Raw genomic sequence first — 26226 nt, forward strand, 5'->3', positions numbered from 1 at the left:
TGGTGGCGGAAATTCACTTCTTATGGGAGTCCCACAATTACCTTTTACTGTGCAGCTCATCTCGTGGTGGGTGCCTGAACATCTGACGAAATTTCTGCTACTCTGCCTCACGGTGCTGGCTTCCACTGGATTCTCGTATTCATTTAAAGCTCTCCTCCACAGCTTTTAAGGCATTTAAGGCTTTCCCCCTTCCTATTTGTAGCAAAGCTAAAGCTCTCTGGAGTGCTTGGGGGAGACAGGTAGCAAATTGCTTGCCCACACAGCTACTCCCTATTTGGGAAAGGCATCAACCTTTACGGTGCTTTTTACTGGACTGTTCCTAGTCTTTGGAATGCTTTCCCTCTACATTTGCATGGGTGATTGCTATGGGTGGCTTATTTTATTTTCTGCTACTGTGTTCAGGCTAAAGTATTTCGGTTATATTTTGAGATTAGATTTTAAATCCATTCGGTACTATAGTGTTGTATATTTTACAGTGCTACACATGACTTTTTTTTATAGCAAGGGTTCCACTATATCAAACGTATCCAGTAAATAAAAATATTACCTGCCGACTGTTAACCATCCCCTTAGGAGAAGCAGTTTATTGAACAGAAGCAGGCGGAATTTTGTACACACTTACCGACTGGATCATACCTCCTCAATACTAACTTCTCCTTTAGCCGGCCCCTCTTTGTGTTGAAGCGGAATCCCGTCCCGGCTGCGCTCATCATCTGTACAAGGACGGCCCTAAAAGAGTGAAGAAGGTTTAATTGGTAGCCTCTGAAAAGCATCTCGTCACTGGGCAGGCAGTATGTGTGTGTCAACATAACCCACAAGCAGATATCAGTGGAAGCAGAGGTTTCAGAGGAAATGGTTCATGATAATGTTAGCAAATTAACTCGGTGGTGGTTGAAGAAAAATACCATATATTTGCCACTATTTAAAATTCCAGAACTCACCCAAAATCATTGTCCCGAACACTTGTCACAAAGCCTTGGTTCAGGTCATTTTTTATTTTTGGTCCTATGCATATGGCACTAGCAATACTCTTGCTTTCAAGTAATCATCTGTATTCCAGAGGGTCTTTCTAGTGTACTCACTCTTCTATAGGCCGCATGGCCTGACAGAAAAATGTTGTGTCAGTCAGGAGACACATGGGAATATAAAGACAGTATCAGCTGGAGCAGAGGGTGGGGAGATTTGGTGTTGGCCCATAACTGTCAGCACATTCAGACTTGTAGTGTTGGGGTGTCTTTTGTAGTCATTTTGAGGAGCCCATGTGGAGTTTGCGGGACCTCACATCTATCCCTCTTGTTACATGTCACTGAAGTGTGGAAGGTTTGCAGCTACGGGCGGCCACATGGATGGAATGTGTACATTTCTGACCATGCACCCGATCCTGCTAAAGTATCATTGGGCCTGTGAACACCAAGTATTGCCCTCTCCATCTCAGAACTGGGGCAGACTGTGCCCATTCTACTCCCCCTCCCTCACGTCCCCCACTCAGACATTGTCCCCTTGGTCGACCATCCTGCTCTTCAAGATCCAGCTTTTCAAAATGAGACCCGCACATGACCTTAGAGGTCCCTGAGCTTGCAATTAAGATGCCGAGAAGAATGAGCAGTTGGCTAACAGAACTGCAGGGAAGTTTCAGCAAGGTGGCTGCCTGTTTTGTCTCACCTTTTTGCATCGAGGCAGTTGGCGAATGGGACAGAGAGGGCGAGGTGTTTTGCAGTGGAGTAACAGGCATTTCATTTCAGGCTAACCACTCTTCAAGATTGATGTGACCGATATAAAAAATGGGCAAAAGTGATTACGAAAACTTGCTTTCATACTGTTTTTGCTTGGGTCCCCACATGGTTGTCCAGCTTCATTGAGAAGTAGTCCTGATTCTCGTTGTGGCCCTGATGACTCTTTGCACATGTCAGCTGGGGTTTCAAATATTCTCAACCCTGCCCACGGCTGATACACTATTTACATAACAAAAGATTGTATTTTGGGGCAGGTCAAAATAAATGATTGGCCAGCGTCACCAAGTCCTTAAGGCAACCTACACATTAGTTACTGCTAATTGGTGAAAACACTTCCTGGAACTAAACCTTGCACCACCTCTTCATGACATCATGATACCGAAATATCCTGCCCCCCAAATAAATCACTTAAACTGACCAGCACAAAAACTTGGGTCCCCACATGGTTGTCCAGCTTCATTGAGAAACAGTCCCAATTCTCGTGGTGGCAATTATGCCACACCTTTGACAAGAAAAATACATACACAAACACCACCAGAACACCACATGGTTGGAGATGTCGCTGTTCATCTAAGAGCGTTCTCCATGTCACCTCCCACCTTGGAAAGAGCACTGGGTTGGCGGAGGGCAGTGTGCATGGGGCATATAGAGGGAAAGGACAGCAAGGTAAAAGAAGTGGCGACTGAAAATATCAAAAGGGGGAATGTGAAGTTATAGATTTAACAGTGCCCATAAGGTGGTGGGGTTGGAGTGCACGTACAAACTAAAGAGGTAGCACAGTAACGCCAAAAAGATAACTTGGGAGGGTGACTTCACGACAAACACACAATAAACCTAGTTTGTCACACGTCAGGGAGCAGGGCGCTGTGCAGGGAAGTACATATTAGAGTACTCTTATGCACGCTTTACGTGAGCACATAGACAAAAAAGATCCGTCTTATTTGATTAGCATAGGTAGAGCAGGACTGTTGCTCCTAGATTGTATTAACAAATATATATATTTATATTCAATAAACACACTTTGTTAAAGGGACGTTATGATTCCAAATAAAACCGAAAAAACTCTACGTACCGTAGAGGTTACCATATCTACGTCAGGCGGTTTTGTTCATTAACAATCAAAATTGAAACTGTGTTATATATCTAGATATTAACCATCTTGTCTTAAAGTACTTTCCTTAGGGTTTGGTCTCAGCTCATGGTGCACATATATGGGGCAATAAGCAGGCCTCAAACATACAATTCATTTGTATACATGATGATGAACTTTAATGTTCTTGACATTTTCTGGTGATGATGTTTCTTTCTTCTGTACTTTAGATTCTGTGGGATGTTTTTACCCATGCATCCAAGCCCTACCATAAAACTGTGCATTACTGGCATTGAAAACATCATGATGGCCAGAACTCCCCAGAGAGTGCACAGGGAAAACATGAAGAATAGGCTGCCACCCATTTTTGCCTATGTTGTGAGCACAGGAGGGCACTGCCTAAAACCACCATTGGGCTACACACACAGTACCCTGAAACCATTGGGAATGGCAATGCTGATTGCCAAAAGCAACCCAGAACTGTGGGGAATTTATTTTCTTAATGTCAAAATGGATGCAATACTGGTGCTCACCACTATCAGAAAGCCGGCGTTTTAAAACCACCAGACTTTTGTGTAAAACTGAACAAATGAACCCAAACCAGGCCAAGGAAAGACTTGCTAAGAGGTGGATACAACGTAAAACTATATTCTGAAATGACTTGAAGGAAGTAATTATTTAATGTATATATAAAAAATAGCTGGGGATGTCAGCAGCTTAAGGGAAATTGGATTTAAAACCACTAAAATCGAAATGTTTAAATTAAATGAGTGACCTACTTTTGAGTGTCACATAGTTTGCAACTATTAAATGTCATGGTTTTGAACTTAGAATCAGCATTCTAGCTGCATGTGTAAAAATTGTAAGTTTTATTTTAACTGGGAACAAACAGGACATTTAGCTGAAGCTTGGCTTAAAGAAATTGAATTCTGCCTGACAACTACCCCTGACAGGAGTTGAACTGGCTCAACAACTCTTCCCAGGCCTGGCTGCATCCTGCTGCCCCCACCAAAAGGAGATCACACCTCTCTGAATGAATTAAAGGAGGGGTACCTGCAGACTGCAGGAAATTGAACAAAGCCCTGTCCTGGACGCAGGCAAATGTTATATTTGGTGGGTCGTAAATGGCTTCCTCTTGGGAGAAACTGGGAGGGGCAGTGCCTGTGAGAGCCAGCTGAGCTTGGGGGAAGTGGATAAACCAGTTATTCCACCATGTGCTTGGGGGAAACCACACCCCTTTGGGCCAGAGCGTAATTTTTAAAAAAGATGTATAATTCCTAGTAAGGACTTGTCAGAATTATATAAGTAATATCATTATTCTTGTGATTTTTCTGTGCACGTTTTAAGAGGTGTTAGGACCCTGTGGTGTATTGTGGGGGGTTTCTAGCAGAAAATAGGGTCTTACTCCAAATGTCTGCATGTTAGAAATATGACACTTCACTTCAATTAATGTCCATACTCCTTACGCACATTTGTGTAATTTTTGGTAAATGTCCGATATTGGTAAACCGACCAAAAAGCACAAAATGTTGTCATTTCTGAATCCCAGCTCGCAGGAACATGGGGCTTGAACAGAGACCTGTCTTAATTCATCTGTAATATGTACATGTAACGTCAACCACTTGTGTATCTGGGAAATATGTATTTGAATCAAATATAGATTTGTGGGCAAATTGACGAGGGGAGGATCCTCTGACCCATAAACAGACCTCATCATGATGACAATCCATTTCCTTCCCCCAATCATGGGAGAGGGGAGAATTGGGCCAATGACAAGTAGAGAGGGGCAGGCTCAGTTATGCCACGCACACACCCACTTTCTAAACACATAAATGCAGACAGACCAGGACAGGTAGGGATTCACTTTCCACTTTCTTGCGGGACGCTTTGCCGGGAGACTTCAGACTTCACATCCAGAGATCCAGACTTTAAATCCATCAATCTCCAGAACCTGTAGCAGAAATTAACTCCAGAATTTGTAGCAGAGAGGCCTGAATCCACAAGCTGAATCCTCTTCAGCAGGACTCAAAACCAACCAAACTATTCTACAGCCGGCGAGCTGTTTGAAATTTTTGCCAAGAACTTTTGCAAGAACCTGTAGCAGTATCCAGAAAGCAGTGCTGTATCCGGAACCAGAGAGAACCACAAACCAGACCGTTGTGAGCAGACCCGGTGCTTGACAGACCCAGAGAGCAGAGCTGACCCAGATAGCCGGGACTTCAGAACCACCCACCGGAAGTCCCGTCCAACCTGACCAGACCTTGACGGCTTATTTCAAAAATATAGTGTGAGTACTCACTGTGCCAAAACCAATCTCTTAGTTTAAAATAATCTAAGCCAAACTATTTTAGCCTATTAGAACTGCCTCCTAGAATCGCGTCATTCTGTCATCTTTAAAACTGAAAACTGTCATCTGTCATTCTGAGCTTTACAATTTCAAATCCGAAAAACTACCTTGACTAAATCGGCCGTATCTCTGGAACCGTTTGTCCTAGGAACGAAATGTATGTCATTTTAAAGCTTAGAATCTAAGCTTTCCAACAAACCTAGAACCGACTTCCTACTCCTTATAGTGCCTCCGTAATTACGCTCGACGCGCACGACTAATTTGCTGCGATTTGACATTTGCAATCATTCCAGCCACTTGTGAAAATATTTGCCTTTGCTTTCATCCTTGAAATTCGTTTTTAACCTGCTAATTACTCATAGAGCATTGCTAAAGTGAGCCTGAACTAATACCAACTAGCCATCACTCACCCTGAACCTCTACAGGGAATTAAAATTTTAGCATCATTTCACTTCATTGCCACCACATTCAAAGCATTTTGGGCCTGTGTTTTAAAATCATACCTGTTTCCCTCTAAACTTGCTGGTGGGGGAACTGAATTTCGTATTGTATTTGATTGCATTCCTGAGAACTGTGTGCTCTGCTTTCCATCTCCCTATATTGCATAAAGGGGGGGAATGAATTGTCAAGGAAAAGTGATTACATTGTCTTTTGTTGAAGCCATATCAAGTTATTTTCTGTACTGCATTTCATTCATCATTGCGTTTCCCTGAACCATATAAAGCATTCTTTCCCACCTTATTCTTCTGTTCCTATTCATAAGTAACCAAGAACTGTGCTACCTACTGTAGGATTACCTCTTGCTGATTATTGCTCATATTCACAAGTGTACTATCCATTATCAATGTATTTATAGAAGTGTGATATATATATATATAGTTTAATTTTTCAAATAAACCTTTTAAATTTGCAAAACAAGCCTACTTCTTGGCTCAGTGGGGTCAAGGGGGGTTCTAAGAGAGGGGTGTTATACAAGGGTTCATCATCCAGATTATAACTTGCCATAAAAATACATAAATAAGGGCTTCCCTTGGGCCTTGGGCCTCCCAGACAAGGCACTGACTTAGTGGGATTGCGTGATCGGAGTCACTTACAAAGTGGGGGCTCGTAGCCGGGATATTCTGGGTTAGATTTACCACTTTTGCAGCTTACGACAGTGTGCCAACTGACCGGATACATATATCCGGTTAGATCACCATGCTGTTTTACACTGTGAAAGCGCCCCTCAAAGGAACGCTCTAAGGAAACGGTCTGTTTTGCAAAATAAAATACAAACTTCTGTAAGTCAGGAAGTAACTCAAATTCCAGAATGACGACCTTGGTAGATATGAAGATAGCTAGGGAGCACCTCTTACATAAACTGTTAGTGAGAGGTGAATGGTCTGAGCAGGACCAAAATGTATGGTTGCAGGCGATCACACAACAGGTCCTACAACTGGGTCAGATATGTGGAGAGATCAGGGTCCCTTACATGTGGCCCCGAGCGAACTATATATGGCTTCTAAGGCCAAAGATGAACACAATAAGATTGCCAGGATAGCAGCAGATTTGTATCTATATATAGGAGCCATGCAGGACAAATGTGCTGAAGGCCAAGACCTGGCAAATAGGCAACAGATGGCGTTAGAAAAGGCCCAATCTGACCTGGTCTCTTCTGAGCAGAGGCTGCAGAGGAGCCAGGAGTCAGAAAATGATAGTAGGCACTATATCATTAAAATAAAAGAGGACACGGATATACTGCAACAGGAAACGACAGACCAGGATACCAGAATTCTGGCTTTGCAGAAGGAGCACCAAGACAGTTTGGACTCCTAACTGCAGAGCTAGAAAAAGCTGGAGCAACAGATCAATTTCAACAGGGCATGCACAGAGCAGGTAGCCACCCTGCAAATCCAACTAGACAGAGAGAAAGAGGAAAGCAATACATTGATTTTGAAAGACCTGGATACCCAGGCAGAGTTTGATGAAGAACGCCAGAAAGCTGGTGCCTTTCAAAGGCAGAGGGACGACTTGGCGTCACAAATGCAGGCTCTTGGTCAGGAAAGGGATACCTTAGGCCAGGAAGTCTGCCATTTAAAAAGAAAAATTGAAGAAAATCACTTGGCCCTCCAGGGGCTGGGTGACCTCCAAAAAGAGCATCAGGGCTTGCTAGATCACACCAGGAGGGTGGAGGAGGCTCTGGCAAGAAAGGAGCAGGCCAGTAGGGATGGGACGCAGGAGGTAACCCTCCTGCAGCAGAGACTGGCCCAGTACTCCAGGACCAATCAGGAGGCACAGAGAGAAAATGAGGCTCTCTGCCAGCACAATGATAGGCTCCAGCAACAGGTAGCCATGCAGGAGAGACTGATAGAGTCTAGTAAAGCCTTAACTGAGGAACTGAAAGCGCAGGCTCTTGCATTGCAACAGGGAGCAGGGGCTGATAGAGATGAGGTTCGCTGGGAAAGGGAAACGCCTGAGCATAACCTCAGGAGCCCTGGTACCAGAGGCCTTCATCTCTCCCAGTCCCTGGACTCTGCCACCCCCATGTGCCCTGGCGCGCATGAGCACAGGGCCACAGGAATGGCAGATTACTATCCAGCCAAAAGTATGGGGCTCATAGGCCAGTACCACCCAGGAATGGATGGGCGGGCATGGGCACCTAACTACAGTGCAATTTAGTGGGGAACCCCAGGAGAGTAGGCCCACTAAGGGCATCCTGAAGACCTCTCCCCGGTTAGGTCAGTGGGGGGGGGTTACCCATCAAATCCTGGTAGCAAGGAGGGATCTGAAGACTCCTCTGAGCGTCACAGGACACAGGAGACTAGGTCCCCACATTCTGCCTGCTATTCCCAGGCTCGCAGAATCCGGGAAAACCTGGAAGATCAGACGGGCACCTCTGGGAGCAGTGCTTCTGAATCAGAGGATGAATGGACCAGGGTTACCCGAACCAAAAAGGCCAATAAGGTGAAAAGGGCCTTGCTTAAGGACCCCTTAAAACGAATTAAGGCAATCAGGAGTGTCATCACACCTTATCATAAGAACGCCAAGTATTCTGTTTGGGAACACTTGGAGCTCTATGAGCAAATGATGGAGAGTTTCCATTTGAAGGACAGCAGTAGCTGCATCCAGTACGTCAAATGGACATTCTCCCCTGAATACTCCAGTTTCTTTGCAGGGCTGGAGGACCAAAACCATTCAAGATGGTCCACATATAGGGCGGCCATCTTGAAACATTTTTCTGTACATAGAAATCCCCAAGAGGCTTGCAAGGCGGCCTACAATTTGCAATGTGGGGAGGATCAGGCCCCACAAGAATTCGTGCAAGAATTGAAGTGTGCCTTTGCGCAGACCACCAGAAGGGTGCGCACGGACAGCAGAGAATTCATCAACACATTTTTCCATGCTCTTCCCAAGTACATAATGACCCAGCTCGTGAGAGATTTTCACGAGAAAAGATCTTTAGACTGGGTCATTGAGCAGGCCGGATCTATGAGGTGCAGAAGCCCATAGAAAATCAAAGTAATGCGCAGAAAAACCCCAAAACCAACAGCACCCCTGCTGCTGCCAAGGTGGCAGAGGTAAAGATTGCCCCCGTTTTAGATTTGGAGATGGGGGCCTAAGAACTTGCCTGCACCAAATAATTCACAGCCCAGAAGGCCCTCGGGCCAGTCACAGACAGGGAGTCGAGGAGGCAGTCCCACAAATGGGGTCCCTCGCTCCCCTGATTATGTAAGTCCCCGCTACAAGGGAAACCGACCCATTCTGGGTTATGTGTGGACTCCTCCAGCCCAACGGGGGGGAACCAGTCAAGCACCTAACCCAGAGAACTTCCCTGCAGACTTCCCACAGGAGGGCAGAAATTCACCAAACCCTGGGCCAAACTTTTTCCCCAGGTATCCACAAGGATTCCAGCCCCAAACTCATCCATCCTTCTTTCCCCAATTCCCTGAGCCCAGACCACCTAATCCGGGAGAGGGAAGGCCAAGGGTGGAGGGGTACCCAAATCTTCCCAATCCGGTGTATTACCAGAGAAGGGATAGCTACCCTTCCCGGGATCAGCCCAGGGGAGAAAATAGAGCCCCGTATCAGCCTGAGCGGGTTTCATAACTTGAGCGCCAGGTCCAAAATATGGCAAGGGATCTGGGTCACATACTGAGGGCTCAACAGAACCCTCAGATGAGCATGCCACCGCAGAATGCCCCAAACTCTGGGCCTGGTGCTCCAGAACAATGACGGGGGCAGCACCCCGATAACCCACTGGTTCCCAGGGAGGAGGCACAAGGGGAAGGGGGGTGTAAAGCCTTGGAGGAAGCTTCCTTCCCAACTTGTAAACAGCCCCTGGAAAACCAGGAACCGGAAACAAAATCTCCTGCCCCTGAAAGCCTGCCTCCCAAGGAGCAGAGGGGGGGTAGGAGAAACAAAGGACCCAAACAGACCCACTTTGTGGAGGAGGTACAGGTCTTCCAATTTGAGGGACAGGGATCCTCGGAGGATCCTGGGAAAAGGATCTTCTCCTTCAGAGATGGGGGAACTCCTCCCAAGGAAAAATGGGTCCCAAGAGATTCCAATCCAGACTGGGTGGATGTGGGGATTGAGCTGTCGCCGCCCATCATCCTATCCCAGAACCAACAAAACCAAACTTCCCTGGTTCAAACCCATCCTGGTGACTGCCTCCAAAAAGGCAGGGGCGGGCCAGAACCGGAACCAGGGGAACCTAAAACCGAATCAACAGACTGGGTAGATGTGGGGATTGAGCTGTCGCCGCCCATCATTCTATCCCAGAACCGACAATACCAAAATCCCATGGGTCAAACCTATCCTGATGACTGCCTCCAAAAAGGGGGGGGCAGCCCAGAACCCGAAACCATTTCCAGTTGCCAACTTTTTCTTTCAGATTCCCCAGGCTCTCCACAGAATGCTGCCCAAATCTCTTCTCTCGCCATGTCCAAAACCAGAAAATTAGCCCACCAGTTGTCCAAAAATGTGCATTATCTGTGCCCCCTTGAGGAGAAGGAGGGAAGATACTATGCCCCGATACAAGTACAGGGGCAGGGTACAATTTTGGCACTGGTGGACACTGGATCCCAAGCTACCCTTCTGTCCAAAAGGGCCTTTGATGAACTGAATGCAGGAAGGGGGGAGAATTACCGTATTCCTCTCACCTCTCTTCCAGGACAACTGCAGAACTTTGACGGGAAGGAAATTCCTGTCGAGGGGACTGCAGATTTGGACATCAAAATTGGGCGAGACAAGGTGACACACCCGGTCATAGTAGTGACTCCAGAAGGCACCCCTTGTTTACTAGGGAATGACCTCCTGAGAAGGTTGTCACCCCTAATAGATTGTGTAAACAAGGTCCTCTGGACCCAGACTAGCCAACCAATAAAATTAAAACAGAGTGTCAACCATGTTAGTTTAAATGGCACCTGCCACATGGTTGAACAAAAATCTGACCAAGTAGAATTTCACTTCCAGAACAACCAAATTCCAGACGTGACAGTAATAGCAGTAGGACAACAGACTGGTGGTGGGGGTCCTCTCTATTTCTGAAAATCAACCTTCCTTCCAGTTTAAGGTGGTATTCCACACTGGAAGGAAACACTCTGAAATTCTTTACCAATCCACAATCAGACACTCCCACTCCTATAGTCCAGAAAGATGTGAAATCAGCTCCGAGCCTGGCTAATATTCAGCAAATTGGAGAGCAGTTGTTCATCCCTGTTCAGTTAAATGATGGGAAGGACTCTGTTCTCGCCCGAGTGTGTGTGAACAACGGTAAGAGCTTCATCAGCGAAGCCATGTTCCGCCAACTCCCAAAAGATCCAGCCATTCCCACATTCAAACTGATAGACAAATGGGAAATGGACCTGGAAGCACCCAATTCCAAACATCTCCTGCCAAGCAGGTGTATGCTCAAAATCTCCACTGGCAACAAGAACATAGTCCATAATTGTTGGGTCGTGCGAGACGTCACTGCCGCCTTTTACTTAGGCAGTGACATTCTCAATCGCTTCGCCATTAGTTTGGACCTAATAAACTTCAAAGCTTGGTCCCGATTAGCGGATAATCCCATGGGCTTTGATGATCAAGAAAAAGCATTTAGGTCAGCTCAATTGCTACCTTATGCAGTTGAAATTAAGCTTAAAGAGGAAGTCACCATCCCAGAAAGGACCTGACAATTCTCCCTGGAAGTGAAAGTTAAAAGAGGACAAAAATTGAAAAACCCTGATGCTTATATTCATCTAAATGCTGCTCTCCAACAGCAAGGGTTAGGGGTAAACCCAACACCATTAGTCAACATAGAACATGACACCATTCCAATAGAGGTGGATAACAGCAACTTAAAGAGTATTACTCTAGCCTCAGGCACCATTATTGGAATGGCGGTTGAAGACCGACATTTCTCCATTGATTTAGGAAATGAACTGTTAGGACCAATCCCCAAGGACTGTTTTGATAGTGACAGTGAGGACAATACAACACCAGACAGGATTTTCACCCGGCATGGGGGGGGAACTTCCTGGTGTACACTTCTTGCCCTTATGGTAAGGAAGATGTGACTTGTGACTTCAGGAGGGATGAGGTGATTTTCCAGGTCCATGAGGGCTGCCTTTCCCACCTGAAGCCTCCAGTCCAAATCAGCACTCTGATCAGGGACTTCTCCACCCAGCTGGAGGAGGCCGCTGAGATAGCCAAACCAGAAGTCTTTCCAGGCTTCAGGCAGATGGTGGAAGAGAGAGTCAACCTAGCTGATGCCTGTGTAACTCTGGAACAGAAGCAAAAGTTGAAACAAGTTTTCTTGGATTTCCAAGATCTCTTTGCGGTAGACTCATGACTGTGGTCACACCGACATCCACACAACAACAATTCCCACGGATCCTGGCATGACTCCAGTGTTTGTGAAGCAATATCGTTTGCCTCTCGCATCCATGGAGTCCCTTACTGAAATAATTAAGAACCTTGAGTCCCGGGGAATAATCCGTCCAGTCCACAGCACTTTCAATAATCCGGTGCTGGGAATATTGAAGCCAAACGGCCAGTGGAGACTCTACGCCGACCTTAGGGAGCTCAACAAACGGGTCCATCGTTCCCAATGGCCTCTGCCCTACATTGACCAAGGGCTGGCCCAGATCCAGGGGTCACAGGTATTCACTGCAATAGACCTGACCAATGGATACTGGACCGTGCCTGTCAGTAGGGAGGACCAATACAAACTGGCTTTTACCTTTGGGGGCCAGCAGTACACATGGACCCGGACTCCCTTCGGATACCTGAACTCCGGCAATGAATTCAACATTTTCCTACATAAGGCCATGCCCGACCTGGGTGCGAGGGGTAACCTGGCTTATGTAGATGATGTCCTCATCAAAAGTTCATCTGTGGAGGAAAACATAGCGGAGATCCGTTATGTTTTGACACAGTTGAGGGCCGCCGGAGCAAAACTTTCCTGTCAGAAAGCACAGTGGTGTAGAACCTGTGTTAATTTCTTGGGGCATGAGATTACTCCTCAGGGTCTCTGTCCCCAAGAAAAGAAAGTGGAAGCACTTCAGAAAATGAAGGATCCCACACTCTGCGGGAACTAAGGAGCCTCCTTGGACTGACTAATTACAGCAGAAAGTTCATTGAGGGCTACGCAGAGACCACCAGACCCCTGATTCATCTCTTGAAGGGGGGGGGGGGTCAAGTGGGAATGGGGTCCAGAACAATCCGAGGCAGTAAGACAACTCAAAAGAAGCCTCTCACAAGCGCCTTGCCTAGCTTACCCTGTCAGAAACAAGAAGTTCTTCCTGGAGACAGGGTTTTCTAATACGTGCTTGACGGCAGTATTATACCAAAAGCATGACAAGGTCAATAAAGTAATCTCCTATGCGAGCAAAACTTTATCCTCTGTGGAGGAAAAATTCAACGATTGTGAGAATGCACTCCTGGCAACGGTGTGGGCATTGAAGAATTACCGGCCGTTTATCCAGGGGGAACACATCATAGTGGAGACTCCACACCAGCCTCTGCAATATCTCCAAAGTGACAGAATCCGGGCCGGAAATGTGAGTAATTCCCGGATTACTTCCTGGATTCTGTCAATGCAAGGCTTTCCTGTAGAGGTCAGATATGGCCAAAACAAGAAGAGTCCCCTCGCGCAAGGTCTGGCTGACTTGCATGATTGTGCCAGAGAAAACTGTCTCGAGGACGAAAGTCTAAAAATCAAGGACAACATGGAGGCATACCTTAATTCCCCACACAAAGTCTTTGAAGAAGACAAGTGTGAGGGAATGCCCACTGTCTATGTGGATGGATGCTCTTACCATGTTGACAACAACGGGGAGAAAGAACTGGTGGCCGGCGTAGGGAATGCATGGGTGAAGGAGTTTCCAGAACCTTCGCTGGATACAAAACTGGTCCCCGAAGTAGTCAGGTGGCAGAATTGATGGCTGTGCATCAGGCCATCGTCACTGCTGTCCAGCATCAGGTCCACGAACTGGTCATAATCACAGATTCGGATTATGTACGGAACGGGTTCGTGGAACACCTGGTCAATTGGAAAACCAGAGGCATGTTATGTGCTAATAAACCCCTGAAACATGGGAAGCTAATCCAACATATTGATGATCTGGTCACATCGAATGGGATGACCATCTACTGGAAAAAGATCAAGGGTCATTCCAAAGTAGAGGGACCAGAAAAAACTGGAAATGACTTAGCTGATCAGCTGGCCAAAACCGGGGCCATCCAAGGGGATCTAATAGAAATAGAGTCCCTGTTGGGGGAAATCCAGGTCACTGCTATCACTAGGTCCCAGACAAACGCTCACAATGATCTTTCAACTGCACAATGGAGTAAGGAGACCCCTGATGCTGATTTGATTACAGGTCAGAAAGGGGATCCAATAATTGGTAAGTTTTACCAACACATTGAGGACCCTGAGAACTTTCCCCTGACGGATACCGATTACATTGGGAAAGAGGACCTAAGAGTGTTGATGAAATGTCCAAAAAGGTTCTGAATCCAAGACGGTTTGTTGGTAAGGAAATCCCAAGCTGGCCATGATCAGTGGGTGGTTCCTACCTCATTCCGAAGCCTGATGTTAAGTCACGCCCATGATGCGGCCACAGCCGGTCATAGGGGGTTTCACACAACACTTGAGATCTTAAGAGAGATTGCATACTGGCCACACATGGGGCAGGACCTCGACCAATACTTGAAGGGGTGTCTTGTGTGTGCACAGTTCCAGCCATCATCCCTCACACACCGTGCGCCTCTCCAAAAGAGAGGGAGGACACTGCCATGGTCAGATTTGCAAATCGACTTTGTAGGCCCTGTAATTCGCTCGTCTAGAGGAAACAAGTACATGTTGACCGTTACATGCTTGTTTACCAAGTGGGTGGAATGTCTCCCGGCCCCAAACTGCAAGGCAGAAACAGCAGCTGCCCTGATGATTAACCACATCTTTTCCCGTTTTGGTCTACCTCAAAGGATTGAGTCAGACAGGGGTAGGCACTTCACCAGTGAAGTAATGACAAAGATGTGGGAGATACTGGGGGTCAAAAGGAAGCTACATATTGCTTGCAGGCCAGCTTCTTCTGGAGCAGTGGAGAGATACAACCGAACCATTGTGAGCATCTTAAAAAAGTTTGTGGCAGATTCTGGGCCAAGTTGGGATATCCGACTACCTCTGTTCCTAATGGCCATCAGATCTACCCCTTCATCTGCAACTAAAATGTCACCATTTGAGTTGATGACTGGACGCAAGATGGTGCTTCCCCAGCCTTTGCTCTACAGAACCCAAGAGCAAACGTTGATAAATGCCTCCACAACTCATGAGTATGTGGAGAATTTAAGGAAACACCTCCAACATGCGTTTGCCTATGCTCAGCGGAATCTAGAAAGATCAGGTGATAGCATGAAGACCCAATACGACCTGAAAACCACCAGGAAAGTATACGAGGTCGGGGACCGGGTCTATCTATACAATTTCCAAAGAAACCAGGCCAAACAGCGAAAATGTTTGCCTACGTGGAAGGGACCGTTTGAAATTATAGACAAAATCTCCCCTGTAGCCTATAAGATCCGCATCCCCAAAGGTAGTCTGGCGGAAGGCGAAGACAAGTGGGTACATATAAATCAGCTAAAGTGTTGCCATCCCAGGCACACCCTGCAGCAACTGGAGGAGTCCTCTGCAATACCAGAGGGGACCGCTCCAGATTAATTCAGTTCCCATCCTAAAATATCCCACATATAGTCTCTAAAATATTATGATTGGAAAAAAAAATGTTTCACGTTATATCTTGTTTTAAAATCAGACTGCAAAATGTATTCGGATGTATAAAATGTATATGGTCACCACACCATTAATAGTGGTGGAAAAAGGTCTAGGAATGTGTATTGCAGCTTTGCTTTGTCATCCTAGGAGAAAGAAAACCCGGAGACTGACCACGGAAGGCGACCTGGGGACCGGGAGCGAAGATCCGAGGGGCCCGGGGTACCGCCCAATCCTCCCATCAGGACCAGCAGGGAGAACTGATTGATCGACTGGAGGGAGGAAAAGATGCTGAACTGTGCCATCTACGGAATTGGAAGAAGATGAGGCGAACATCCCAGATCTTGCGAGTTCCATCAGTGAAAGATCAGAATGGCCATCGCAAGAGGGGGGGCTTGTGGGATGTTTTTACCCATGCATCCAAGCCCTACCATAAAACTGTGCATTACTGGCATTGAAAACATGATGGCCAGAACTCCCCAGAGAGTGCACAGGGAAAACATGAAGAATAGGCTGCCACCCATTTTTGCCTATGTAGTGAGCACAGGAGGGCACTGCCTAAAACCACCATTGGGCTACACACACAGTAGCCAGAAACCATTGGGAATGGCAATGCTGATTGCCAAAAGCAACCCAGAACTGTGGGGAATTCATTTTCTTAATGTCAAAATGGATGCAATACTGGTGCTCACCACTATCAGAAAACCGGCGTTTTAAAACCACCAGACTTTTGTATAAAACTGAACAAATGAACCCAAACCAGGCCAAGGAAAGACTTACTAAGAGGTGGATACAACGTAAAACTATATTCTGAAATGACTTGAAGGAAGCAATTATTTAAATGTATATATAAAAAATAGCTGGGGATGTCAGCAGCTTAAGGGAAATTGGATTTAAAACCACTAAAATCGAAATGTTTAAATTAAATGAGTGACCTACTTTTGAGTGTCACATAGTTTGCAACTGTTAAATGTCATGGTTTTGAACTTAGAATCAGCATTCTAGCTGCATGTGTAAAAATTGTAAGTTTGATTTAAACTGGGAACAAACAGGACATTTAGCTGAAGCTTGGCTTAAAGAAATTGAATTCTGCCTGACAACTACCCCCGACAGGAGTTGAACTGGCTCAACAACTCTTCCCAGGCCTAGCTGCATCCTGCTGCCCCCACCAAAAGGAGATCACACCTCTCTGATTGAAGGGAGGGGTACCTGCAGACTGCAGGAAATTGAACAAAGCCCTGTCCTGGACTTAAGCAAATGTTATATTGGGGGGGTCGTAAATGGCTTCCTCTTGGGAGAAACTGGGAGGGACAGTGCCTGTGAGAGCCAGCGGAGCTTGGGGGAAGTGGATAAACCAGCTATTCCACCATGTGCTTGGGAGAACCACACCCCTTTGGGCCAGAGCATAATTTAAAAAAAAGATGTATAATTCCTAGTACGGACTTGTCAAAATTATATAAGTAGGTGGTCAGTCAAAAGTTCGAAAAAAAAATCTCCAATGTCAATAATCTCGAAACAAAAATCTTGAAAAAAAAGGTCGAATTTATTATGTATGTATTTTTGGGGTCAGGTAAGTAAAAAAAGGGGTAAAATAAAAAGAAAATGAAAAAAGGGGTTGGGGGGAACCCCCCATTTCGAAAAAAAACGTATTGAAAAAAAAAATGCCACTTTTTTTTCGACCTTTTTTGTTTGCGATTTTTTTCGATCTTTTCACTATAAACGATATAAGTAATATCATTATTCCTGTGATTTTTCTGTGCACGTTTTAAGAGGTGTTAGGACCCAGTGGTGTATTCTGGTGGGTTGCTAGCAGAAAATAGGGTCTTACTCCAAATGTCTGCATGTTAAAAATCTGACACTTCATCAATTAATGTCCATACTCTTGCGCACATTTGTGTAATTTTTGGTAAATGTCCGATATTGGTAAACCGACCAAAAAGTGCAAAATGTTGTCATTTCTGAATCCCAGCTCGCAGGAACATGGGGCTTGAACAGAGACCTGTCTTAATTCATCTGTAATATGTACATGTAATGTCAACCACTTGTGTATCTGGGAAATATGTATTTGAATCAAATATAGATTTGTGGGCAAATTGACCAGGGGAGGATCCTCTGACCCATAAACAGACCTCATCATGATGACAATCCATTTCCTTCCCCCAATCATGGGAGAGGGGAGAATTGGGCCAATGACAAGTAGAGAGGGGCAGGCTCAGTTATGCCATGCACACACCCACTTTCTAAACACATAAAAGCAGACAGTGCAGGACAGGTAGGGATTCACTTTCCACTTTCTTGCGGGACGCTTTGCCGGGAGACTTCACATCCAGAGATCCAGACTTCAAATCCATCAATCTCCAAAACCTGTAGCAAAAATTAACTCCAGAATTTGTAGCAGAGAGGCCTGAATCCACAAGCTGAATCCTCTTCAGCAGGACTCAAAACCAACCAAACTATTCAACAGCCGGGCGAGCTGTTTGAAATTTTTGCAAGAACCTATAGCAGTATCCAGAAAGCAGTGCTGTATCCGGAACCAGAGAGAACCACAAACCAGACCATTGTGAGCAGAACCGGTGCTTGACAGACCCAGAGAGCAGAGCTGACCCAGATAGCCGGGACTTCAAAACCACCCGCCGGAAGTCCCGTCCAACCTGACCAGACCTTGACGGCTTATTTCAAAAATATAGTATGAGTACTCACTGTGCCAAAACCAATCTCTTAGTTTAAAATAATCAAATCCAAACTATTTTAGCCTATTAGAACTGCCTCCTAGAATCGTGTCATTCTGTCATCTTTAAAACTGAAAACTGTCATCTGTCATTCTGAGCTTTAAAATTTCAAATCCGAAAAACTACCTTGACTAAATCGGGCGTATCTCCGGAACAGTTTGTCTTAGAATCTAAGCTTTCCAACGAACCTGGAACCGACTTCCTACTCCCTATAGTGCCTCCGTAATTACGCTCGACCTGCGCAACTAATTTGCCGCGATTTGACTTGCTTTCATCCTTGAAATTCGTTTTTAACCTGCTAATTACTCATAAAGCATTGCTAAAGTGAGCCTGAACTAATACCAACTAGCTATCACTCACCCTGAACCTCTACAGGGAATTAAGGAATTAGGGATTCTTGCAAGGGCCGCATCCGAAGTCTGCAGTGGCGCACCAGATAATTGCAGGAGGACATCATCCAGAGGAGGGACTTGATAGACCTCACTCTGGCCACATCCGTGGCCAGCAGACGTTGCACCTTTCCTAGGATGGTCCTTATCCTTTCCTGCGACGGTGAGGCCTGCCGCGCCACTGTGTCGAGCTGTGCTCCCAGAAACAGGGCGACTTGCGACGGGACCAGGTGGGATTTTGGAAAGTTGATGGAGAACCCTAGGTCCGTGAGCAGCTGGACGGTCTTCGCAGTGTGTTCCACGGCGAGCTCCCTTGTCCTTGCCCGTATGAGCCAGTCGTCCAGGTAGGGGTAGACGTGGAACCCTGCAGGCGCAGCCGCGCCACCACCGGTGCTAGGCACTTGGTGAACACCCTGGGCGCCGATTTTAATCCGAACGGGAGGGCCTTGAACTGGTAGTGCCGCCCTTTGACCACAAACCTGAGGAACTTTCGGTGTCTCTTTAGAATAGGGATGTGGAAGTAAGCATCCTCCAAGTCCAACGACGACAGGAAATCGCCCTCCTCCAGCTGTCCCAGCACGTGCTGGAGGGTGACCATCCGGAACTTCTGTGCCTTGATGTATTTGTTTAGTCGTCGCAGGTCCAGGATGGGACGCCATCCTCCTGTCTTCTTCTTCACGAGGAAGTATCTTGAGTAAACTCCGGAGCCCCGAAGCCTCTTCGGGACGAGCTCGATGGCACCTTTCCTGAGCATCGCCCTTACTTCCAACAGCAGTTGAGGGACGTGATTTTCCTTCCTGGCCACGGGAGGAATGCGGGGGCACCTCTTCTGGAACTCGAGGGCGTGCCCCAGGGCCAGGGCATCCAGCACCCAACGGTCAGTGGAGATGGACTCCCACACGCCGACGAACTTCGTCAGCCGGCCTCCCACCGGGGTGCTTCGGCGGGGGCCCGACCCGACGGTCGGTTCAATCTTGCTTGGAGGCCGCTTTGCCTCCTTGACCACCTTGGCGACGATGGCGGGATCCACCTGACTTGACGCGTCCCCTGTAGGCCTCCTGCGACGAAGACCTTGCCGCTTGACGGTACATAGGGGAGCCGGCCAAAAAGGTTGTTCCCATCGAAAGGCATGTCCAAAACCTTGGTCTGAACGTCCTGGCGGAAATCCGTCACCTTGAGCCATCCTCGTCGTCTCAGGCAAACGCCGTTGCCCAACTGACGGAAACCGGTGTCGGCGATGTCTGTAGCCACCGTAATGGCGTGGTCCGCGGCAATCTCACCTTCCTATAAGATTTCCAGGGCCTCAACCCTCTTGGCATCCGGAAGGAAGTCCAACAGAGGGGCGATCTTGAACCACAACTCCCTGTCGTAGCGGGCTACGATGGCCAGGGCGTTGGCCGCCTTGATGGTCGTCGCTGCAGATGAGATGACCCGTCGTCCCATCGCATCCAGCTTCCTACCCTCGCCGTCCGGAAGGGAGGTTGAAGTCGAGGCCGATACCCCCCCCCCACTTTCTTCTTGGCCGCCGCCGAAACGACCGAGTCCGGGGAAGGTTGCGCCCTAAGGCACAAGGGGGCAGCATCGGGGACCCGGTACTTCTTCTCGTACCGGTCCCTCTTCGCAGGAGTCGTGGCATGGTTCTTGAGGAGGGCGAGCCCCTCGTCCCAGATGTCATCAAGAAGCGGTACGGCGAGGACCGTCTTCCTTTTAGCCTTGCGCTGTTGGTAAAGGAACTCCAATCTCGTCGGGCGGGGACGCCCGGGCAGGGGGGGACGGGGGACACGTCCCGTCTTCGCCTCCGTTGTCATCCGTACCCGTCGTAGTTGTGTCCATGCCTGTATCATCCCTGTGGGTAGTGGACCGGGGGGAAGGCAGAGAAGGCCGCAGAGGCGGGAGAGGAGGCCTAGGATGCGTCCTCCTCCTCTTAAGTGGTGGGCTCTCCGAAGGTCCTGGCTTCGGTTCCTCCGTCGGGTCTTGCTCAGGTACCTCCGTCGGGGGAAGGGGCAACCTAGTCCTTATCTCCGAGCATAAGGACTGGATGGCTGACAAAATGGCCGCCGAGGTGTCCTGCGGCGCCGGAAACGACAGGAGCGAGGGCTCTTGAGGAGCCTCGTCTGCGTCACCGTCGCCCTCGTCGTCGCCCTCGTCGGGATCCCTCCCGATGGGCTGGGCCTCCTCCACGACTTGGATGAGCTCCTCTTCAGAGGTCGTGTCCGTATCCACGACGGCCACCAACCCCTCCCCCACCCTTTCCAACGAGGACTTCGTGGGGGTCTTCTCGATGGGCCTGAAAGACGACTCCCTCCGCGATGGCAGGGAGACTCTGGTACCTGAGGGCGCCTCCACTGGTGTAGCCTCCACAGGCTGAGCCAGGGCCGCGGCGACATCCTCAATCGAGGTCTTAGCAGGGTGAATTAAGGCCAACGTCACCTTCTGTACGCCTGGGGCCTTCACCTTGGGGGGAGGGTCCGAGCCTCGCTCCCCCTCTGCCGGAATCTTCGAGATCGACCGGGGCCTCTCCAGAAGCTTCGCCGGGTTCTCAGACTTCCTCTTACCCGAGCCAGAGCGTAGGCTCGTGGTCGATGGCGCCGGGGAGGATGCGCCCAGGACTTAGAAGACCGCTCGGCTTTCTTTTTCTTCTTCTCGCCTGGCGGGCTCTTACCTTCAAGCCAGTTGGCGAGACGGAGGTGGCGATCCTTCATGGTCCGCTCCGACATGTTCCCACAAAACGCGCAGTCCTTTTCCTTGTGCGTCTTGTCCTCATGGAGACAGTAGAGGCATAACGAATGCTCGTCCTCCTTGAAAAAGTTCTGAAGCTGGCATCCAGGGCAGGTCCTGAACAGCTTCCCTGGCGTCAAGCTCCCTTTCTCCTGGGCCATGTTCGGGGTAGGCCTCGGAACTTCTGGAATCCTCCAAAAGCGTAACTCGACGAAATCTTCACCCTTGAGGGGCGTAGAAACTCCGAAACGGATCCCCGTTGATCGGAAGTAGAAACGGTGGAGCCTGAGGCTCTATTTAACCGAAAAAATGAGAAAATCTCCTGAAAAAAGCACGCATACGCAGCAAAAGCTCGAGAGCTAAGCACGAGGACTCCCAACACTTGAACGTGCGGTAAAAATCTGAGGATGGCTGCCAGGGGCGGGGCTTAGGGAGAGGGCAGTCATTGGCTGGGGCAGTATGACCCAGAGACCAGTGATTGGTTACTACTGAGAAAGACAGATCAGAAACGAAACTGATACTGATTTTTCTATACAGAGGATTCCCGGCCTGACGACGGGGAATATTCATGAGCATGTGAATCCATGCCAGACACCATGCTGGAGAACACTATTTTTTCTACTTACATTCTTACAATTCGAAAAATTAAACAAGACATATTTCCAAAAACATGCTTTCCGGTCCTTACTACTGCTGGTCGCGCATGTTTGTTGTAATCTAGTGATCTAGTGCACCACTGGCTAACTGCAAGCAGAATATTTTTTTGCATTCAAACCTACCACTTCGGCCATGCTGCATGCCCCCAATAAGCAAATTAAGGAACACATTTCTCCTTGCTGCTGGCTAGGCCCATTTTCGCGCCTTGAAACACTTGTGTATAGGCGCGTTACAAATGCCATATCATATCATATTGCCCAGACACCAATGTTCTATCACTGTGTTGTGTACTTAAATTTGACACTTAAAATGCAAAATAAACACAGGACATATTGAGCCGACGAAGTGTGCGGCTGGTAGCCGTGGCCCTTCCCCCCTGCCGAGCGAGCCAGATCGTGGTGTGGCGGTCAGTGCTCCTGCACCCCCCCCCCCACACACGCCAAACTAGAGAGCGCGGCAGCCTCCTTTGGGACCCGTAGTGATCGGCAGCGACACAAAGGCAACATTGGCCACACATCTGCCTGGCATTACGCGGCGGGCGGGGAGACCCAGGCCCTGCAGCCGCCATTCATCAGCAGCAGTTGCAGCCTCTTCAAGACAGGCAGACTGATCCTGTTACCAGCAGGGCACGAGAGGTCTCCAAACAGAGGTGATCCAGTCAAAAGACATCCCTAGCACAGCAGCAGAGCACAGGAGGCATCCGAGACAACTGACAACCGGTCCCGAGCGGGGCCCTGAGGTGAGACCAACTGCCTGCATACATTACCTGTAAATCCACGATGTGGAGGGAGAAAGCACAACCAGACTTCACCCAACAGACACAAGCTACTATAGTAGCCACACTAAAGACACCTGGGCCCCCCCTCCCACACTATATGCTCTACCCAGACCAGGCATGCCTGTGTGGCAAGGGCCGTGGCAAGGCGAGGAACAGTGTATCCACCAAGGAAGAGACCTATCAACATCATAAACTCACAGTACAGATTAGAGTCGCCATGCCAACTTAAGTTACTCAGGACATCAAAACCAATAGGAAGGGAAAAGCACAAGGAATCCCAAGGTACAAACTACAGCTACCACCATGTACCCCTCTGCCCCACCTATCGGCCTCCACGCTGTGCATTAATGTCCAAATCAAGGGCTAGGACACCGGCACAATCCCCCCCCCCCTAGAGGAAACAAAACAGGAATCTTAGACAGCTTTGGGGCGCACAGGAAGCTCCCACATCCAAAGCAGGCCAGCATCCCCCAAACAGCGACAACCCACCGCAGACAACGGGGGAGGAGGACATGATGAGTAAAGAGGACATGAGGAACTGCTTTAAGGAGCAGCAATCCTGGGTCCTTAGCTCTATGCAGGAACAATTTAAGATCCTCAGAGAAGAAATGAAGCAGTCGATCTAGGAAATCAAACAGGATGTGGCCAAGTTAGAAGAAAGGATCGATATCATGGAGAGAGAAAGCTTCAACAGGTGGAAGAGGACTTCCAGAAATCAGAAGAAACATTGGACCGGATTGCCCAAACTACCATGTAACTGGAGCAGCAGTGTGAGGATTTAGAAAACAGATCAAGAAGAACAAGTTACTCTCTTACCTGGTAACTTTCTTTCGATGGGATGGTCCGACGACGTATTCCATATCTATGACAGTAATCACCACAGCTATGCTGCTTCGGAAAATCTTTCGGCGTCTGCGGCCTGCGTCGATGACGTCGATATGCCGTCTTCGAGGACCTCCTCAGACGGCCGACGTCATCGGATGTTATAAGAAGGACAAACGACGCCGGTAGCCTCAGTTGTAGTTTTTTCCCAGAACGTGTGGCACCAAACTACTGCCAGTATGACCACAGAAAGCCTTGCGGAAACGTAAGCTGGAATCGCATAAGAAATTCTGTAGCGGGGAAGGCAGGGAGGGAGCGATATGGAATACGTTGTCGGACCATCCCATCGGAAGAACGTTACCAGGTAAGAGAATAACTTGTTCTTCGAGGGGATTGGGTCCTCCGACATATGCCATATCTATGACAGACTCCCAAAGCAGTACTAACGTAAGGAGGTGGGAAAAGAATTTAGAATATAGAAATTTAGAATGCCCAATCAAATTGCAGAGTAAAGGACTGCCTTGCCAAAGGCCAGATCCTGCCCACATATAGAATCGAGGGAGTAGTGACGTACAAAAGTATGGACCGAAGCCCAGGTGGCTGCATCACAGATGTTACAAATAGGAACACCCCTCTGCAGGGCAGTAGAGCAAGCCATCCCCCTGGTAGAATGGGCCTGCAAGCCTACCGCAGGGTCCTTACCCGCCAAGCGGTAACATTCAGAAATTGCCAGGATAATCCATCGAGACAAAGTCTGCTTAGTAACAGCTTGTCCCAAACGCCTTCCAGCGTAACCAATAATCGTCCACTCTGACACGAAACATGCGTGAAATATAAAAGCTTAAAGCTCTCCTAGGATTTAGCCTATGGAGACACTCCTCTTCGTTACCAGGATGCTGAGGAGGATAAAATGCCAGGAAGAATAACCTTCTGGCCTAAATGAAATTCCGACACCACCTTCGGAAGAAAGGAAGGACGAACTCCAAGGACAACCCTGTCCTCATGAAACACAGTGAAGGGTGGCTTAACTGAAAGTGCCTGTAACTCACTCACTCTGCGAGCGGAAGTGACCGCAACTAAAAATACTGTTTTAAGGGCTAACAGTCTCAAAGGACAAGAATGCAAAGGCTCAAAGGGAGCACCCATTAGAAACTTGAGAACAAGGTTCAGATCTCAACCAGGCACCTGGAACGGTGACGGAGGGAATACATTAGTGAGCCCTTTCAGAAACTGAGAAATTAAAGGGATTTTAAAATAAGAACACTCCTCAGATGAGCACTTAAATATAGACAGCGCCGCCAGGTAACCTTTAACGGTACCCACTTGCAGGCCCTTGTGGGCCAAAGAAAGCAAAAAAGACAGAACCACAGGAATTTCACATGTAAAAGGATCCACATTCTTAGCCCTGCACCAGTCGCAGAACTTTCTCCAACGGCAACGGTACAGGGACTTTGTTTCCGGCCGTCTGGCCGAAAGCAACACCTCCATCACGTCTTCAGGGAATCCCAATCCTTATACCTCAACCTTTCAGGAGCAAAGCGTGAAGGTTGAGGGATCTGACCTCTGGATGGAGAACCTGACCCCCCCCGTGAGAGCAGATCGTCTCGGTAGGGAAGACGACGTGGAGGGCAGATGGAGAAGTCGAGAAGGTCCGGGTACCACGTCCTCCTGGCCCATGACGGAGCAAAGAGGATCATCCGGGAACCGACCCTCCGTAACCTCCGCAGCACTTGCGGGATGACGGGGACTGGAGGAAACGCGTACAGCAGTGGGAATGACCACTCCACCACGAACGCGTATCCTAAGGCTCCTCTTGGAGGAAATTCCTGTGAGCAGAACCTTTCGCACTTCCGGTTGACACTGGAGGCGAAGAGATCCACTTGAGGGGTCCCCCAAAGGGCGAAGATCTCCAGGAGAATCTCCTGAACCAATTCCCACTCATGAGAGCTCAGAGCGTCCGCTGTCTCGTTTTCGTCTCCGGCCAGATGAGCTGCCGAGACCGAAATCTCCTGCTGGATTGCCCAGAACCAGAGCTGCATCGCCTCCCTGCACAGAGGAAGTGACCTGCCCTCCCCCCCCCTTTGTTGAGGTAGTGCATGGCCACTGTGTTGTCCATCAGGATCAGGGCATTCTTTCCTCGCACAGTCGGCAGAAAAGCCTTCAGGGCAAGCCTGACGGCCCTCAGCTCCAACAGATTGATATGGAGTCTGGACTCCGACGGAGACCAACGACCGCTGACTGTCAACTCGTTGGCATGAGCTCCCCATCCCGTGAGGGATGCGTCTGTCACGAGTGTCACCTCCGAGAACTCGAACGCAGGGCGACTCTGGGCATGTTGGAACTTTTGCACCATCTGCTGAATGTGAAGAGCCTTCACCTGGGGAGGAAAACACTGCCCCAGGGACGTGTCGAGCACTGCTCCGATGTACTGGAGCCTCTGAGTTGGCGTCAAGTGGGACTTGTTTGAGTTGAGGGAAAGCCCAGCTTGTGGAGGGAGTGGCAGGTGACGGACAGATGATCCAGGACTTGCTCGGGAGAGCGCGCCCTGATCAACCAATCGTGCAGGTAGGGGTAGACGTGAATCCCCCCTTTCCTGAGATGTGCTGCCACCACTACCATGAGCTTGGTGGAGACCCTCAGGCGGAGGTCAATCCGAACGCAGGACCCAAAACTGAAAGTGTGAGTCGCCAACCGCGAACCTCAGGCACTTCTTGTGCTTTGGATGGATC

The 26226-nt window shown here is 48.5% G+C and overlaps 1 long non-coding RNA gene across 1 annotated transcript in view; it reads right to left on the reverse strand.

The window, feature by feature from the left end:
• Nucleotides 1-622: 622 nt before the first annotated feature.
• The window catches only part of LOC138468254 (uncharacterized), an 84237-nt gene continuing 58633 nt past the window's right edge, over nt 623-26226 (reverse strand). Inside the window, exon 3 of the long non-coding RNA XR_011268226.1 lies at nt 623-729. This is a non-coding gene — a long non-coding RNA (uncharacterized lncRNA). The remainder of the gene's footprint in view (nt 730-26226) is intronic.

Source organism: Ambystoma mexicanum, chromosome 4q, assembly GCF_040938575.1.
Source record: "Ambystoma mexicanum isolate Mex_15411 chromosome 4q, UKY_AmexF1_1, whole genome shotgun sequence".
NCBI classification, from domain to species: Eukaryota; Metazoa; Chordata; class Amphibia; order Caudata; family Ambystomatidae; genus Ambystoma; species Ambystoma mexicanum.